This window comes from Monopterus albus, unplaced genomic scaffold, assembly GCF_001952655.1.
Source record: "Monopterus albus unplaced genomic scaffold, M_albus_1.0 scaffold214.1, whole genome shotgun sequence".
NCBI classification, from domain to species: Eukaryota; Metazoa; Chordata; class Actinopteri; order Synbranchiformes; family Synbranchidae; genus Monopterus; species Monopterus albus.
The window spans coordinates 818,374-833,416 of NW_018128094.1; the positions used below are offsets into that span (position 1 = coordinate 818,374).

Below are 15,043 nucleotides of genomic sequence, written 5' to 3' on the forward strand. Positions count from 1 at the left end.
CACCAGGAGGTGAGACAGAGAGAAAGAGGACTCAGAGTGCAAACTCAGTGCTAGTTGGAAAACAAAAGAGTCGTTATTACAAAAAACAAGTGGTTGAAGGAAAACAGTCAATAGGGTTAATGTGGTCCAAACCAGGGTTGAGCAGTGGAGGCTGAAAGGACGAGGATGGGCAGGTAAGCAGGCAGGAACCAGGAGGATCAGAGGACCAGGATGGACAGGTGAGTGGATTGACGACACAGCAGCATAGAGGAGAAGTGTGCGATCCACAGTGGGCTGGTAGGTGAATGCAGCAGGACGTAGCAGAAATCATATAGGCACAATACAGGTCCAAGGAGTTCCCACGGGGCTGGAATGAAGCATAGCGTAACAGAATCCATGTGTGGCCGCATCGAACAAGACCTCAATCCCAAACATCAATGATCTGGTGACAAAGGAGCGTCTGCCAGCACTTTATGTAGGGAAGGTTGATTATTGGGGATGAGCCTCAGCTGTGCGCTACACCCAGAGTGGATAATCAGGTGATGCAGATCAGCTGTGTCACTGAGCCTGCAGGATGAGAGAGAGCGGGAGAGAGAAAGGGGAAGAGAGGCAGGTACTGCCAAGCGGACCTGACAGCATGTAGGGTGCGAAAGGTGGCCAGAGTGAAAAGGTCATAAATCATGATGCAAATCCTGACTTCACACCTCTGTTTGGCAGGAGCATTTTATATGTCTCTGCAGTGATGGAAGCCTGAATTAAGGGGTGGGGGAGGTGACAGTGGTGTGGTGGGTAGAGCAGTCGTCTCACAACCGGAAGGTTGAAGGTCCAAATCTCAATGCTTGCAGTCCACATGTCAAAATGTCCTTGGGCAAGACACTGAACCCCCCGTTGCTTGTGATGGCGGCACATATGGGGCCCTTGGCTCCAAACATAATTTTGTTGTACGTGTCACAATGTTACAATAAATAAAGCTTCTTCTTCTTTCTTAAAATAATCTTTGTGCATTTAAAACACAGTGTTGATGATCGTCTTAGCTGTAGACTCAGTTTGCTAAATACTCTCATTTAAACCAGAGACCCTGAAACAGCAACATAATCAGACTCAGACTCTTCGTGAATGTGCCTCTGGTACAGAAGCTCTCAATGTGATTTTAAAGCAACAGATAAAAGAAGACAACAATACTAAAAAAATAAATAAAAATTGAATATAAGAACACTAAAGATAAAAAAGTAGAAAAATGTATATTCAAATAGGAAATATGTGCAATGCAAAACAAGAAAAGAGGAGAGAAAAAAGGGTCACAATATTTATAAATATTAGGCCTGTCAAAGTTAACATGTTAATAATAAGTTAACACAAATTCCTTTTAATGCCATAAATCTTTCTGACACACAATTAATGCACACACATTCTGTGATTATGACCCTTGGCCTGCTTCATAGTTTGGGAAATCAGAAAGGAGCAGAAATTGATAACGAAAAGGCTTTTTGAATGCCAAGTTCATCTTAAAAGCCCTGCCAGATGGCTCTCTTTACAAGACCAAAGTTATTTGGTCTTTACCTAGGGGGTATTTACTGTCAATTCAATTGAATTACCATCGGAATATGTCGAGTCTCAAACACAACTTGAAAGCACATGGCTGATGCAGAAAGCCCTACTCCTGCTTACCAATGGCAGACCACACCGGGTAGTTTGTAACAGAGATATTTGGTCATGGCGCCGACCAGGGCTGCCTCAGACGTGTGCTCCCGTGTGTTTTTGTTATTGTTGTTGTTCATGTCAGTTTTCTGCAACACTGCGGATTACTTTTACGAGAATGAGTTTCTGAACATCCGTCAGCTGGACATATTCTCCCTGGTTTTCATTGATGGTGGAAGCTGTTTGAACATTTTAGCTGGCAGAGCAGCAGCTGTTTTTGGGAAGTGGAGGAGACACTGGAGGGGGAGAAGGGCCGGCGCCCTCGTGAGGCTACGATGGTGGGCATACCAAATTCCACTCCCAGCAATACATCTAACTAATCTCTCTCTAGCTAACAAAATGGATTAACTGCTCTTCGTCAATTGGACTAACTCAGATTTTTCACATTCTGCGGCATTGCTTTGTGGAAATGTGGCTCAGTGACTTGATACCTGACAAGGCTGTTCAGCTGCCAGGATGTCAGATCTACAGAGCAGACCGCATGAAGGAACTAGCTGGAAAAAAGACAAGAGGAGGAATCTGCTTTTACATTAATGGAAGTTGGCGTAGGGGCATTACAGTGCTGGACAGAAGTTGTAACTCAGACCTAGAGACATTATTCATTAACTGTAAACCTTTTTATTCTCCTAAAACATTTTCCTCATTTATCCTGGTTGGTACTTATATTTCACCACTGTGTCAGAAAATGCATTGCAGCTCCTAGCCAGCTGGATAATAAGTATGGAAGAGAAACATCCAGATTCCCTGCTCATTATTAACAGAGCAAACTGAACTCACGCATTGCCCAAATACAGACAACATGTCAGTTGTCCCACCAGGGACAAAAACACACTGGATCATTTTTATACAGTAATCAAGGACGCCTATCGCTCTGTTCCCCGTGCAGCTCTTGGGCTTTCGGACCACTGCATGATCCACCTCATGTCCACTTATAGGCTGAAACTTAAAGCTGCAAAGCCTGTGGTCAAAAAGATGGACTGGAGAGGCAAAGTCAGAGCTACAGACTGTACAGACTGGGGTGTTGAGGCCGCAGCTACAGATCTGGATGAGTATACTGACACCGTGACATCATATGTCAGTTTCTGTGAGGACATGTGCATGCCCATTAAGACTCTCTGCACATATAACAACACTAAACCTTGATCCACAGTGAAGCTCTATCATGTCAAAGAGGAGGCCTACAGGAGTGGGAGCAGTACTCTGTATAACCAGGCTAGAAACACACTGACAAAGGAGATCAGAGTAGCAAAGCGGAGCTACTCAGAAAGGCTGAAAAATCAGCACCAGACAGTGTGCCCCCTCCTCTCTGAAAGTCTGTGCTGACCAGTTGGCTCCCATTTTCATGCAGATCTTCAATAGATCACTGGAGCTTCATGCACTTCCCTCCTGTTTTAAATGCCCCACCATCATCCCAGTTCCCAAGAAAACCTCCATCAGGGAACTGAATGACTACAGGCCTGTTCGCCTGACATCTGTAGTTATGAAGTGTTTTAAGAGACTGGTGTTGGCCCACCTGAAGGCAAACACAGACCCCTGGCTGGATTCCCTGCAGTTTGCTTATCAAACAAACAGGTTAGTGGATGATGCAGTCAACATGGCACTACACTACAACCTGCAACACCTTGACTCACCAGGGACCTATGCTCGGATCTTATTTGTTGACTTCAGTTTGGCATTTAACATCATCATCCCGGACATCCTCTCCTCCAAACTTACCCTGCCCTCTGTGCCTGCCCCTACCTATCTGTGGATCACCAGCTTTCTGACAGACAGGAAGCAGCGTGTGAGGCTGGGGAAAACCACATCCAGCACCCGGACAATCAGCACAGGTGCCCTCCAGGGATGTGTGCTCTCCCCACTGCTGTTTTCCCTTTATACCAATGACTGGACCTCAGGAGAGCCCTCTGTAAAAATTCTGAAGTTTGCAGATGACTTGCAAACAGTCATTGGCCTCATTCAAGTTGGCCTACAGAGGTTGAACAGCTGGCCCTGTAGTGTGGTTGTAACAACCTGGAGCTGAAGACGTGGAAGACAGTGGAGATGGAGATAGTGGATTGTAGGAGGAGCTCCCACACCCTATCTCCACTCACTATACTCAGGAGCACTGTATCAGCAGTAAAGTCCTACAAGTTCCTGGGCTCCACTATCGCTCAGGACCTTAAGTAGACATCCAGCATCAACACCATCACCAAGAAGGCACAGCAGAGGATGTACTTCCTGCGCCAGCTCAGGAAGTTCAACCTGCCCCAGGAGCTGCTGATACAGTTCTGCAGTGGAATCATCAAGTCTGTTCTCTGCACTTCCTTCTCTGTCTGGTTTGGCTCAGCAACCAAACAGGACAGGAACAGACTCCAGCAGACAATCAGGACTGTGGAAAAAATCATTGGTGCTAGCCTGCCCTCCATGGAGGACTTGTATACTGTATCTTACGGGTCTAAAGGACTGTTTATGTGTCTGGTTGTTTTGGCGTGCAGTGTCCTGTAGCACTGTCCAGAGTGGAGGAGTTCAAACTGTTTGTGTCCAGGATGTGAGGGGTCTGCAGAAATCTTCAGAAATCTCCTCTTTACCCATGAGGTTTACAGTACAGGTCCTCCATGGAGGGCCAGCTGGCTCAAACTATTTTTTCTGTTGTCCGAACTGTCCTTTGGAGTCTGTTCTTGTCCTGTTTGGTTGCTGATCACTGCTATTTCTGGGGTGGGAGCAACGCTAACCATCGCCTGCCTCAAAGTGTACAGGACAAATTTCCTGAAGTCAAACACTATTGCCATTCCTCGCGTGTTCGACTATGCACACCAGTATGAAAGTTTTTCCACAGCGTCTATACAATGGCTATAATATCTGGCACAGACGCATAACATCCATATTCAGCACACTCTGAAAGGTGGCAAAATGAAAATAGGAGATTATCACGTGGATGGATATGTCATCATTGATGGAGTGGAACACACGCTCGAGCATAATGGCTGTTTCCATCATGGTTGCCTAGAATGTTACAACCCCAAAAAAATCTGCCCACTCACAGATCAGCCTTTTGACTGTAAATGTGATAAATATATGGAGAACATTGCAAAACTGTCTAGAAATTACAAGCTGGCAGTCATATGGGAGCAGGAGTAGCTGGCTATGTGTAAAGCCAGAGGCATTTCTGTAGATTTACTGCAGCCACTCAACCCCAGACACACAATGGGGGTCGCACATCTGCAATCAAACTGCGCCACACAGCGGCTGATGATGAAATGGTCTCATACGTTAATGTGAACTTTCTCTACTCGTATATGAATTCGGCGTCCCACTGTTACTACCCTGTGTGCCACCCTGTAATCATACACAGCGGTTGTGATGACTACAGAACATACTGTATTTCGGGCTCATCAAAGCAACTGTTGCACCCCCTCTCTGTCTGTATTTTTATTTTTGCTACCATATAAAATGACGGGGGGAAAATTGATGTTTATGCTGTGTAAATCCTGCACAGACACCAACAATCAGACCACACTGTGCAGAGTGCAGCCACACTGAGTAGGAGAGGGCATTGATGGAAACGACACTACAGTGATAGGTCGCATCACGGGCGGGGACAAAGCAGCCTACAGGAGGGAGGTGGCCGGTCTTGTGTCATGGTGCAAGGACAATAACCTCACCCTCAACACAGACAAGATGAAGGAGATGATAGTGGACATGAGGAAGAAGAGGAGAACTCATCAGCCACTGTTCATCCAGGGGCTCGAAGTGGAGAGGGTGAGCAGCTTCAAATACCTGGGTGTCCACATCAGTGAGGACCTCACTTGGACACTTAACACCACACAGCTAGTCAAGAAGACCCAACGGCAGCTGTACTTCCCGAGGAGGCTGAGGAGGTTTGCCATGTCGCCTAGGATCCTTTGCAACTTCTACAGCTGCATCATTGAGAGCATCTTGACCAGCTGCATCACTGTCTGGTATGGCAGCACTACTGCTATGGACCGCAAGCGCCTGCAGAGAGTGATAAAGACTGCGGAGAAAATCACCAGGACTTCACTGCCCTCTCTGCAGAGCATTTACCACCGCAGGGTGCATAGGAAAGCTGCCTCCATCTTCAAAGACCCCACCCACCCCCAGTTCACGTCTCTACCCTCTGGCTGGAGGTTCAGAAGTGTGAAATGCAGGACCTCTAGACTGAAAAACTCTAGACTCTGTGATTATGAGTCAGGCATATGTCCTGAGAAATCAGACATTAAAGAAGTTCATAGTGGTTTTATGACAGACGAAGACTGATGACTAATGGAACAACACTGCCTTTTGGTTACTGAGAAAATGGCTCACCGTATGATTGATGCTGATGTCAAATTGTCGACACCCTGTTCGATCCTAGTTTGTGGCCAGTAAGGGGTCAGGAAAAACTTTTTTGGATCAGAAAATTTAGGAAAATATGGATTATGTGATGACTCAGCCACCTGGAAATATTTTGTGGATGTATAGCAAATTCAAACCATTTTATGATGTTTTGGCAAAGAAAATAAATGTCAAATTTGTTGATGGAATTGCTGATCCTGTATTTTTTCCAGCTGGAAAATCACATTTGATTGTATTGGATGATTTGTTACACACTGTATCTAGTCATCCTGAAATTGTAGAAATTTTTACTCAGTACAGGAATATGTGTAATTTTTCTGACTCAAAATATTTTTCAACAAGGAAAACACAACAAAACCATCAGCCTAAATTGTACACACCTCTTTCTTTTTAAGAATCCACGTGATAAAGTTCAAATCATGGTGTTATGGTTAGTCCCCCTCGCCAGGAGGGTGAGGGAGAACTAAGGGTAGGACCCAAGATAGCCGACCCAGGTGCTAGTACGGAAAAAGGTTTAATAGGGAAAAATAAGACAACGACAACGTAACAACAAAACAGGGTCCGTAATACTTACAACAAAGGAAGGGCAGTGATAACAAAGGAGACCAGGACGAACAGATAAACAAACAAACTAACAGCAGGAGGCGGGGTACATGTTGTCCATAACGTGTAGCAAAGCTCCGGAGACGAATCAGAAACTATGTAGTGGGGTGTAGTGTGAAGAGCGTGTAGCGCGTATGTAGTGCGATAGAGTCAAGCCAAAACGTACAGAGTCTGTCAACGTAGCATTCTATCCAAAACATGTGTACGCGTTACTTGGTTAGTTTGTTATCGTTCGTTAGGTTATGTTCGATACTGTTCGATAATGTTCCGGCCACGGCGGAGCGTCTGCCAGAGGTTTAAATAAAGGAAGAAGGTCATCATCGGGATGCACCCCAGCTGTGTGCGTTGACAAACCAGTTACTAATTACTGGAATGCAACACAGCTGAGGTGCAGAGCCCATAAAACGGAGAAAAACAAAGAGACAAAAGGGAGGAGAGGCAGCGGCCGCCGAGCGGCCCTGACACAAGGTTTTAGCTCAGCAGATGTATCTACACCAGAAAAACTGTTTCATAGAGTTACAACGATGCTACAAGCAAGTATTTTAAATACTTGTTAGTGGACCTCACACAGAGCTGCCCTGACCATCTACGCCTGCGAAGTGACTTATTCCCCAGTGATAGAATTACCATTTATATTCCGTGCTGCAGGAGGAAGTAATTTCAAAGTGTTTCAGCAGTGCAAGCATGATGTTGGTGAGATTAAGGCATAGTCTGCCTTTACTTCAAGCCTTATTAACTTGTAGGGCTAAAGACAGAATAATGATATTGGTGGTGTATGAAGGCCATGATATGCTCACCCCTGGACATAGGAATAAAGCTTAATGTCTTACACTAAGGTGGCATATTTGAAACATATTAAAGCTCCAAACACTGTTTGAGGTTTTTTTAGCAGAGATATTCACTCAGTAATTGACTACCATGAACCTGCGAACAGAGTTCCCTGTAGACCTCATGTTATTAATTTGGGATAAGACCCCAAAACCCAAAATTAATAACCTGCAGTTATAGGCAGCTACCTCCTTATACCCTCAGATGTTACTGTACAAATTTTTATAAATTGGCTCTTTGAGGAAGTGTTACATTTTGTCTGAAATAACCAATAAAAGCTGTGACACTTGCCATTTAAGACCATATTTGCTTTGCACAGTATTTAGTTGACATAAGATGTTATTAAGGATAGGAAATTCAAATGGCAGTTTGTATTATGAAATAAGTAAACAGCTGGATATTTTGTGTAAAATATTTTCTGATATAACTAAAAATCATTCTAAAAAATCTAAAAATCATTTTAGCAGTTCAATGTTGGTCTACTGTCAACCCTGTGAACTGTAATATCAAACACTTGCTGTGAATTGTGTAATCAACACTCACGGTGAATTGTGTAATGTCAAATACTCATACTGTTTGTGTGCCTATATGTGCGACTTTAACCATGACCACTTAAAAGTGTAAACCCACTAAAATCATAAGAATATCAATAACATCCAAACTGACTCAATAAAGACAAGAGTATTAAACTTTTTCAGGAATTTTATATAGAAGTTTTAAAAAGGTATAGCACAGCAGCAAGCAGCAAGATAGCATTAAAATAATCAAAAATGGTCTTGATTGGCTCACAATGTAAATAAATCAACAGCTACTACTGTATTTCTAATATCAATCTAAAATGATACTGATTAAAACTATTATCATTGGTTGAGCTCTTGATCTGAATAAAAGTCAAATGTTTCCTCACTGAATCCTGTTTCCAGCTGGCTCAAGGTGGGGTAGATTTAGGCTTTTTGTTGAAAATCTTCATTTCAAGGTAAATCATTTTTTAGGCAAAAATTCATTGTCCTTGCGGAATCATGAGGCTTTGGCACAATTCAGTGTCCCACGCCGACATCCCGCTCTCCGTAGCGGCTCTATTAGTGGTTTCATCCATCCATCCCCCACAGGGTGAGTGCCTCTCTGCAGTCTCTCGGTCTTCTGGAAGTCAGACAATCAACTGGACAAAGCCTCCAGCTGCAACTGTGAAGGAATACTCCCATTCCTCTTTTTGCCAGGATTCTCGACTCATAAGCTTGGTCCTTCCATCCAACCAGATGCAGTTTGCAGTTAATACCTTATTTGGTGTGCAAAGTTGTGTTCTTCAGAACCATTGCATATCTTTCATTGTCAAAGCTCAAGTCCACTGCCTGTAACTGGCCTCCACCCACTGTTATTCAGCTTCAAATTCTACTTCTCTTTTCTCGAAAAATAAATCATCCTTAAAGCTAATAAAAATACAGGAAACTCGCATCTGATTGAAATACAAAAAATCCCATCATTGCTTTTAACTAAACAATCAGAATTACACTCTGATTTTACACAAAACTATCAATGCCTTAAAATTCAAACAATGGTCTCTATATTTTGAATACAACACTTGACTAAACACTGATTATCATTTATTAACCAGTAATTATCAATCAGATCTTTACTTTTAGACATAAAACCATCATTTTTACTTTCTTAATAAACTCAGTGTCTCTTTCTTTGTCACACACACACACACACTCCCGACTTCCTTTGCAGAGATGTGTGTCTTCCCTTTTTCTCTGAGTCAGATTTTTCTCACTCTTTATGATTTAGATTCTGAAAGTAGATTTAGGCTTCTAAATGTACCCTTTTCAATACAATCCTTTTTCATTTTATTCTTATACATTCACTGATGATTATTTCAAACAAAACACACATAAATCATCTTATGACTAACTTTCTAAATACAGTGGGTACGGAAAGTATTCAGACCCCCTTAAATTTTTCACTCTTTGTTATATTGCAGCCATATGTTAAAAGCATTTAAGTTCATTTTTTTTCTCATTAATGTACATAAAAAAGAGAATTTGTAAAATAGTCTCCAGCAGCTTTTCTTGTAAGGTTATTTCTGATGCCAGGTCATCAGAAGCCAGTTCTGTTGTTATCGCCTGTGTTTCCTCGGGTTTTTCCTGGGACTCTACAGGACCTTATACAAATGCTATGTGAGATTGCTTTGAACGTACTTGAACAACCATTCCTATGTCACCACCATGCGCCCACCAGAGACACACGAAGGGAAGAAAAGACAGATAAGAATTAATTGGTTGCATTATTAATGTTTTAAAACACTATGAGACAACTTTTTCAATAAAGCCAAAAGGTTTATTTGAAATCCTTTTTGTGTTTTTTACAATTACAAAACATTTCCATAGTATATGCTGAATGGTTGTAAGATGATTTTTTTCTAATACAATTAAGATGTCTCTTGACAAAACGAGTCACTTTAAGATCATTTTTCATATAATCATCATATAAAGCAATTAAAAATGTAATCCTCTTGCCCTATGAAACAAATAAAAGGCTGTGTGCGGGCCACACGCAGCTGACAGCACATCCTGAATTTGATTACTATTGTACAGGATTTTATCATAATAACATTTTAAATAGTTAAATATAGTCTCTGGATACAGGCCACAGTGTGGTGCAAGTCCAAACAAATCATGGAAGGTGGCTGTTTTATCACACTCCAAAGTAATGGCTAACCAGTGAGCTCCAGGCTTTGAGGAAGGGTCAGTGTTTACAATTAAATAAGTGGGTCTGTTAAAACCTTATGGCAACATATCAGATGGCCAGACACCTGGAAACTGATTTCCAGTCAGTTTTTTCATCAGATGTTCCAACTCGTGATTATTTATGTTTTATGTTAGCGCTCTCTTTGGTGTCTGTCACATCCAGGTACAATGCTTGTGTTAGTTAGCCAATATCTGCCGTTTTGCATTCACTTCAAGTAGTTCTACTGCCCGCATAAGCATTATGAAGCAGTGACCGAGTAGCTTGGTGTGGATCCAAGAAATAAATTCTCCTGATGATAGAATCTGGAATTGGTAGGGATGGCATAAGTGCACACTGATGTTTTGCTATATGGGTGTATAGCATTTCCATGCATTAATGCTGTTTCATGGCCTATTCTCACAGCAGGAGACACTCTCACTGTCTTTGCATAGAACTGGTGGATGTCGTCTGTAGCTGGACATTACTGTCAGCCGCACACATTAAAACAAATGCGTCTCACTCGTGTGACTTTTACTTCGAAATCTACGGAACCTAGAAGCAGGCGCTTGCAAAAGAAAATATCAGTGTGTAGGGGGCCTATTACTTCAACCCCGTGGGACTTGGCGCTGTAATGGGCTCTAGCCACTAGACACTAGTTTGGCACGTCCTCATCAATAGCCAAAGATTCTGCCCCACTGTCGTCTTCTTCTTCTTTCGGCATCCATATATCTCCTCTTTGGCCTTCCTCTTGACCTCTTGCCTGGAAGCTCCATCTCCAACATCCTTCTACCAATATAACCACTATCCCTCTTCTGCACATGTTCAAGCCATCTCAATCTGGCCTCTCTGACCTTGTCCCCAAAACAGCCAACCTGAGCTGTCCCTCTGATGTGCTCATTCCTAATCCTGTCCATCCTGGTCACTCCTAAAGAGAACCTCAACATCCTCATCTCTGCTACCTCCATCTCTGCCTCTTGTCTTTTCCTCACTGCTACAGTCTCTAACCCATATAGCATACAGTAGCTGGTCTCATTACTGTCTTGTACACCTTTCCTTTGATTCTTGCTGACACTCTTCTGTCACACAACACTCCTGACACCTTTCTCCACCCACTCCAACTCGCCTGCACTCGCCTCTTCACCTCTTTCCCACACTCCCCATCACACTGGACTGTTGACCCCAAATACTTAATTAAACTCCTGCATCTTCTTGACCTCAGCCCCCTGTAACCTCACTGTTCCACTTCCCTCCCTCTCGTTCATACACATGTATTCTGTCTTACTACGACTGACTTTCATTCCTCTTCTTTCCAGAGCAGACCTCCACCTTTCCAGGTGTTCCTCCACCTGCTCTCTGCTCTCACTACAGATCACAATGTCATCCGCAAACATCATTGTCCACGGAGATTCCTGTCTGACCTCATCTGTCAACCTGTCCATCACCATAGCAAACAAGAAGGGACTCAAAGCCGATCCTTGATGTAGCCCCACCTCCACCTTGAACTCCTCTGTCTGACCTACAGCACATCTCACTACTGTCGTACTCCTCTCATACATATCCTGAACTACTCTGATGTCCTTCTCTGCCACTCCTGACATCCTCATACAGTACTATAGCTCCTCTCTTGGCACTCTGTCGTACTCTTTCTCTAAATCCACAAAGACGCAATGCAGCTCCTTCCGACCATCTCTATACTTCTCCATTCTCAAAGCAAAATTGCATCAGTAGTGCTCTTTCTTCAAGAATAAAAGTGAGATTAATCTAATTAAAACAGGCTATTTTTCCTTAAAGTTGGTTAAAATATCATTTACTTACCCATTTACACAGTGAGAACCAAGTCATGGTAATAAGAGGAACACAGCTGCCATTTAAACATGTCATAGCAGGACATTCAGAGGCATTTTCTTTCACTGGAAGTTTTCCAACAAACACAGCACCCTTATTATTAATCGTAATTATGACTGTGGAAACGTTCTAGGAGAATTTTAACTTTGTAATACCTTATTAACATTTAAATAACTGGATAAAATTGTATATCACACTTTACAGTATTATGATATGATTAAAATGCCAGATGATCATTCCACTGTAAAGCCTGAAGTAGGTCCTGATTTGCCCAGATCTGACCACCAGTCTCTTGAAACACTCAGTTATCGATGTGTTGTGATGTAGCTGTGTCCCTGACCTTCGTTCTCTGCTGATTCTGTGGTATTTGTATTGCATTGTCACTGTTTCTTTCCCAATCCTGCTACATGAGACTCTATGCTGGAGTTTTTATGTTCATCAGATATTTGTGTTTAATGTGTGTGTGTGTTTTTTTTTTGTTGTTTTTTTTTGCACCAGCATGGGGGATTTGAGGTGACATAAAAATGGGGAATTGCCTTTCAAGTACTGTTGAGAAGCTGCAGACAATTCCCATGGCTGAATCTCAACAAAATGAACTGTGCTTACAGGGCGGTGCTTTAAGATAAACTCAACACACCCAAAGTAAACATGGAGCAGGGCTGTTAATCTGTGTCAGTATAAGCATTTGAGATTTCAACCTCTGGTGAAGAGGTGGTACCAAAGTGCGTTTGGAAAGAATTAAGCTCTGTTTCTGAAAATGTATAAAGCTCAACAAAATAATCAGGAAATAAGGATTTCACCTGAATAGTGTGCCATTGTGTGTTTGAGAGATGGAGAAAGAGGAATGTGGCAAGTGGTGATGACGACATATTCTGTGTGTGTGTGTGTGTGTGCGTGCGTGCGTGCGTGCGTGCATTTATACATGTTTGTCCTGCTGTTTGCTGACCCAGCTCAATTCTTTCCTGAGCTGAAGTGGTTCACTTGTAGTCCTGAGGTTGTCCATGGGCTGTACCCTAACTGAAAGGCTTGTGTGCTTTATTATCCTGCTCTGCCCTGTGGGGACATCTGCAGCACACACAGATAATTTGGATTTGGACTGGGAGGAGCACGAGCTGAGAATATGATCCAATTACTTATACATTAAGAGTCGACGATGAAATAGGAGACTTTCTGTTGCTGGTTCAATGAGAACATTCAAATGAGAAACCTCAAGAGAATTAGCTTGCAGAAGATGAATGAGGGGAGTGAGATTATATTTTCAAAGATTCCCCTTATTTCATGTGAATTTCATTCAGTTTGGTTCATGATAATTAAAGGACCAAGGCTAGCTGGCAGCAGAGGAAGCTGTGGGAAGAGCTGCCTTTTGAAAGTGAGGCTCCCTCGACTTTATCTTTAGTGAACTGATTTACGACATTTGGTGGGTTTCCATATATCAATACTGAGTGTGCACTGTCCTTAGTTCTAATTCATAGGATTTGTAATTGACTTCACTACATTTTAGAGAAAAATATTTTACTTTGCACTCACTACATTTATTTGATAGTTTTCAAAATAAGATGAATAGAACAAAATAGAGTATAACACTTTACCGATCCCTGGTTATAACTTCACAAGCTACATAGCAGTATGTGAACTACTTCAACTTATAGGCATATAAAGTAGTTAAAATGAGCTCCAACTATACCAGCTGAAACATTAAATGCGATGTACACAATGCATTGATAACTATAATCCAACAATATAACATACATTAATGTGAACTGTGCCATTGTGTCTAATGAGTAAAGTACTTTTACTTTTGGTTTTAAGTATATTTAGATGTTAATACCTTTATACTTTTACTTAAACCTGCATTAACTAAGATTTATTCCATATGCATATCACAGAAAACACTGAGATCTTGCAACTATTGTAAGGTCTTGTTTTGCTTTCATGTATTACTGAAACAGCAGGTGTTTCTGTGTCTTTCTTGAAACATCCACTGAGGATGAAGAAGTTTGCTTCTGTACTACATGTTAATTACATGATTGTTTCTTCTGTGTTTGCCATCCTTTCTACTGTCTGTGCACATTTAAGCTGTGTCAATGTTTGAATTACAGAATCATTAAAGTGTGCACAGCATCTGTTCTGCAAACTATACACAAACATTCTATCATATGTACAAAGAATGCTGGAGGCTCTGATTGTGAATTGGCACACCTCACCTAAAAAAAAATTGTTACCAGTTCTTCCAAAGTTGTTTTCATATTCCCTGTTTCATGTTAACTGTATAACCTCTGCAGCCTCGTGCTTGGAGTGTCTACTTGCATTTTAATAAACAGGTGTGCTCTGTTTGTTGTTGCAGCATCACTCCATACTGGGCAGCATTTTTGCAGACTTCTACGACCAGCAGCTGCCCTCCATTCAGGGCTCATTACGTCTTCACCAGCTTGTTTTTCCACCATTGACTGCACTGTAAATAAATCACTCACTGCTTGCACTGAAGTCAGCTACCTGGGTCCATCTTTTTTTCTGCTCACTCATTTCGTGTGCGAGCGCTCATAACACATGCTGTTTGTATTTGGGCAGTTCACGGGTGAGATTTTCCCTGTTAAAGTCCCCTAGAACAATGAGTGAAGAGTCAGGATGTTCTAGCTCCACGCTAGTTATCTGTTCTGCCAGAAGCTGTAGTGCACTAGCATAGGCCTGCGGCTTTAAATAGACACCCACCAGGATAAAGCCAGAAAATTCACGGAGAGAATCGCTCAAACTTCCGCCTGTATGATGGTGGAGTATTTGAAGCAGGAGGGGACTTCACACGGCTCCAATGATCTGTTGAATATAAGTGTGAAGATGAGGGCCAGCTGATCAGCACATACTTTCAGCCAGGAGAGAGTCACACCGTCTGGGCCTGGTGCCTTTCTGATCCTTTGTTTTTTAAAGAGGCCATGCACATCCTTTTCACAGATCGTTAGGGTCGGGGGTGGAGGAAAAGGTGGTAATTGTTGAGGGAGCAGCTGCTGGGTCTGAGGTGGGGAGGGTGGGGTGGGGGGGT

At 42.4% G+C, this 15,043-nt stretch overlaps 1 protein-coding gene across 1 annotated transcript in view; it reads left to right on the top strand.

Moving 5' to 3' along the window:
- The window catches only part of gal3st2 (galactose-3-O-sulfotransferase 2), a 29,787-nt gene that overhangs the window by 4,300 nt on the left and 10,444 nt on the right, over positions 1–15,043 (top strand). The window lies entirely within an intron of this gene.